The sequence below is a fragment of the Pteronotus mesoamericanus genome, unplaced genomic scaffold, assembly GCF_021234165.1.
Source record: "Pteronotus mesoamericanus isolate MK-2021 breed Mesoamerican mustached bat unplaced genomic scaffold, CSHL_Meso_final contig_68, whole genome shotgun sequence".
Lineage (NCBI taxonomy): Eukaryota > Metazoa > Chordata > Mammalia > Chiroptera > Mormoopidae > Pteronotus > Pteronotus mesoamericanus.
Genome location: NW_026555234.1, coordinates 9,952,491 through 9,957,204, shown reverse-complemented (window position 1 = coordinate 9,957,204; position 4,714 = coordinate 9,952,491). Strand labels below are relative to the sequence as shown.

At 38.7% G+C, this 4,714-nt stretch overlaps 1 pseudogene; it reads right to left on the bottom strand.

Moving 5' to 3' along the window:
- Positions 1-2,031: 2,031 nt before the first annotated feature.
- On the bottom strand, positions 2,032-3,347 carry LOC129077461 (BTB/POZ domain-containing protein 10-like; annotated as a pseudogene).
- Between the last annotated feature and the right edge of the window lie 1,367 nt (positions 3,348-4,714).

Here is a 4,714-nt window from a genome sequence, read left to right as displayed (position 1 = left end):
ACCCAAAAGTGATGACTGTGCCAGATATTTTTATAAACCTAAATACAGAAAATCATAACTCTCTTGTAAATGGGAAGACTGAATATCAAATAATGCAATAGTCTGAGAGGCCATCCTTCACCTACCAAGTGTTTGGGTTGTTTTTAAATATATCTATACATAATAGACATGTAATATCATTTTGATTATTCAAAATATTGAGTATTCTCTGTATGGTAGGCACTAGACATATAGAAAGAAAGGAGTCTACATTTAATTGGTTTGTCAAACGTGTTGTGTTTTGATCAAGGAACTGTCCATAATTTTTGTTATTTCAAGAAAACAGTGTAGTTCTGTGCTTAAGAGCCCTGTCTCACATGTCAGCTGTTTGTCCTTGGCTAAGTCATATAACTTCTCTGTTCCTTAATTTTCTCATAGGGTTGCAAAAAGGATTAAATGTGTTAATATAAGTAAACTGCTTACATCATCATTATCTTAGTCTCACAACTACTTTAAAGGGCAGAGAGCAAGGAAAGCAAAGTGCCTTAGCATCTGTGAGACCTGAAATCAAATCTTGGTCCCCCAGCTTTGGTTCTGTGATCTGCAGCCAGTTAGTTCAATTCTTGACACTTCAGTGTTTTCAGAATTCAGTGGAGGACCACAATTGTCTTTTAAGATGATTTTAAGGATGAAGGATAATGAACTCAATTTGCCTATCACCATGCCTGGAGAAATAAAAATTCTCATCAAATGGAAGCTCTTATTGTTAAGAAACTTACATTGCACTTTGAGATCACTGCTTCCATTGCAAATTCCAGTCATGGTTCAGAAGCTATTTATATTTTTAATAAAAAGTTTTGATTATATGTTCATAATCTTTCATGATTAAAATCACGTACATCCATAATCCCACAGCCCAACAACCTTCTATCCCTAACCCCCTGAGCAAGTTTTTCTTCTCTATTACCTTTTACGCTGCCCTATTTATGGGAGACATACCAGATGTTTGAAGGGTGGAGAGGTCAGCTAAACTACCGTTCAGTGTCAGACATGGCAAATTACATATCCTACACAAGCATGTTCTTAACATTTAGAAACATTTTGCATAGCTGCTGCTTGCTTCAGAACCAAAGATAAAAATATTTGAGATACTGAAGTTTTTATATATGGTTTTTTAAGATTAATTTAGAAATAATACACATTTTCATAATTTTTGAAGTTGATCAGAAACATTAAAACAATTAAACTTTATTTCAATGCAAAACTTGAGTTTACAATCATTTAGTAAATGAAGAGCAAACGCTTCATTTTCCTATCCCATAACTCTTAAGAAAAAAAATCATTAGTAAATAAATACCTGTGGACAGATTAAGGGTAAGGCAGACTGGATAAAAAAAAAAAACCACCCCGATGTCCACCTCCCCTGCATGTGACTCACTCTAAACAGTGAAAATGTTGCTGGCGATAACTGAATTGTTGAGACATGGGCATTGAATCTCATTCTAATCATTCAAACAAGCCCAGTGATAAATACTCATTTTTTGCTCATTGTGGGCAGTAAACTATACACATTTTACTGAAGGAGTACTTTGATAGAAGCACTTATTTAAGCTACATTGTGCATTACAACTATTAAAATGGCTTGAACGATTCCACTTAACCACCATTTATAAAGTGCAGCTATATAACATTTTGCATTTTATCTGGGATGTGACAAATACCAGTCTAGACTGAAAGTACCCCAGCTGCCAATTTCCACTACTTCTGAAAAGATCTAGAGGTGTGAAAAAGGACTGTCCCCCATACAAAGAATCAATTTCACAAACCCACTGGTAAACAAATGCATTTATGTAACTGGAACCTCAGGATGCTAGAGTTGTACTCATTAAAAAACCATTCCACTACCTTTGGTCTTTACAAAAGACTACTCTGCAATATCCTAAACATTGTTGTGTGCATCTCTTGATGAAGAGAGTGGTTTTGCAGTGAGAATGAAGAGCGTGCAATGTCACTGGGAAGAGTAGCATGCTATGGTTTCAAGGAACATCGGTGTCACAGCATTGGCTTCTGTGCATCAGGATTGAGGTCATTGTTGCTGGAGGGGGACAGATAGGGAGAATAACCAGCTCATTCACTTGTGGAGCCGGGTGCATGGCTACCAGCTGGTTCTGGGGAATGTCTGCAGCAGCTGCTGCAAGGCTGGTGATAGACTTCCTCTTTACACGCTGAAAGCCTACATGCCGACGCTTGCCTTCATCCTTCTCCCAGGACATTGGAATAAAGAGTCTTTGGACATAGTTGTAAATCACTTCTGGGCAGCCCCCAAGCCTGTCTTTTCTTTATTTTTTATAGGTAAGCTAACCTTCTATTCTGAATCCAATCTTCTTAAGACTCCTCTCTTTCAAAACTGATTTTGCCACATCTCTGTTTTCAATGTACTTGAAAAATCTGTAGAATGTTGGCTATAAATAATTTGTGAATATTCTTTTCCCATCCGGGGAGGATACTCTTCATCCCAATCAACCCCATCCTTGTCCATAAGCACCACTCTGTGGCATCCTTCCCCACTCTGGGCACTGGCTACTGTGAGGGGCAGACTCATTTCTTCTAGATAACATCCGAATTGTCTACAAGCACCCTCATTTAATAACCCATGCATTAGGGCACTGGGATCTCTACATTTAATAGTATTCAAAACAGATACAAAAATAGTCACAGGCTTCTCTCAGTTCAGGAATAGACCTGCTGTCAGGACAGCGGGTCTCTCCTGTTTTAGAGTGATCCAAATAGCTCTAAAGACAGTTGAGTCAATTCCTTCTGCCACCTCATACTCTCCCTTCTCACTGGGATGTGGAGAGTTACGTTCTCTGCCAGATCCGAACATCCTGCCCAACACCATATTTGGCTGTGCAGTAAAAACAGATGGGTCCACAACAAATGTAGAGGTATCTGCTATTAGTGTCACTTGTCCTGATGTTCTTACATTCTGAACTCCTTCCTTTGCATTTTCATATCCAAACACTGTCTCCCCAGATGTCTTACAGCTACCATCTGAACTTGACTGACTGCTGTTTCTACTGTTGTTCCCAGCGTTGCTACTGGAACAATTGGAGATGCTTTTTGAGAACGAGAGGAACTGGGATCTTTTTCTCATCCAATGTGGTGCTGTCATATTGGTGAAGTAACATTTCTAACACAAGGAGTAAGCTGAGATTCTGTTCTTTCATGAGATGAATTTCGTGATCTGTCACATGACCTTCGTCTATCTCTTGATCTATCATGCCCCACACCCCAGGACCATACAGACTCATTTGGGTGTGGCCAACAACTCCTTTAGGTACACAGGAGGGAGTGCTGGAGTGCCCCATGAGCATCCATTGAGACCCTAAGCAGAATCCAGGGCCAGTGATGCCTCCACGTCCTCCTCAACTGGACCCCTCCAGAGGTGTTTGTGCTGACAGTCCCTCAGGTGGCCATGCTACCAGTATTTTCATATTTATAAAATGTTAACTTGTTTTGGTTTGAGGTTTATAATTCACTTCAAATGTCATTTTCTTCTAGTAAATTCCATCTGTTTTTAATTTAATTAAAAGCAGCCAACATTTACCAAGGGCCTACTGTGTACGGCCCTAGGACTAAAAATACAAAATTAGCATATCTCTTGCTCTGTAAGAATTTAAAATTTGTTAGCAAATACGGACATATTAGAGACTGTAATTATCATCAGAGCAGAGCCATTGTATTTTTGATTCCATCTCTAAAAGTGGCCATAACTTCCAGTAATGACAATTACAAAAACAATTCATTTTATTGATCTTTGACTCCAAGTATAAAATTATAACACTATATAAAATTGTACATAACCTAAGGTCTTTTTATAATTAGTTAGAAGTGCTCTGCAGGTTCAAATCTTCTAATGTGGTTATTTTTACTTTTTGTGTTTAATTGCTTCCTTGTTTTTTTTCTATTTCGCTTAATCAATTCCACCAGAGTGTTTTGTGGTTGAGTAAGAGGGTCAGATGTTGAACCTGGGACACTATAGAACTTTTCTGTCAATGAAAGTTTATCTAGGCTGTAATAAAATTTGTGCATTTTCCTGAACCTAGTTCGAGGAAAAATATAGAAAAACAAAGAGACTCACTGTAATGTAAACTGAGATGCATTAAGGGAAAAAGTGAGGTTCAAGTTTTCTGACTCCATAGTGCGATTATCCACTGGGAACAGGTAGGTCATTTTTTACCACATTAACTCCAAGGCCACTAATACTCTTTCTAACATACCATATTTGTCTTATGTTCTACATAATCCCACTTTCTTTGTACAGATTATTCTCCCTCTTCTTAGCTCTTGGTTCCTTGTATACCCCTCCTCCACTGCTGATGTCAGTTCACCTGCCACAGCCACTCATTCCCATGGTTCCACCATGGCCTTGTCATTTGCAGCTACGGTGACTGTTCCAAATCTTCATTCTGTGCCTGCCCACTTCGACCAGCATCTCCTTTCTTTCCAGCTTCCTCAGTCCAGTATTCCATCTCCAACAATCCTTCTGTAGGACCATAATCCACAATCCATTGATCCTGCCCCCTCTCTTTTTCACCTTAAAGTGCTCAGAAATTACAGTCCTTATCTTCTCTATACCCTAAATGCCCTGGTCTCCCTTTTCTTTCATCATATTGTTACATTGATCTAAAAAATGAAAGTGAAGAGTGTTGAGGATTTATTACATACCCCATTG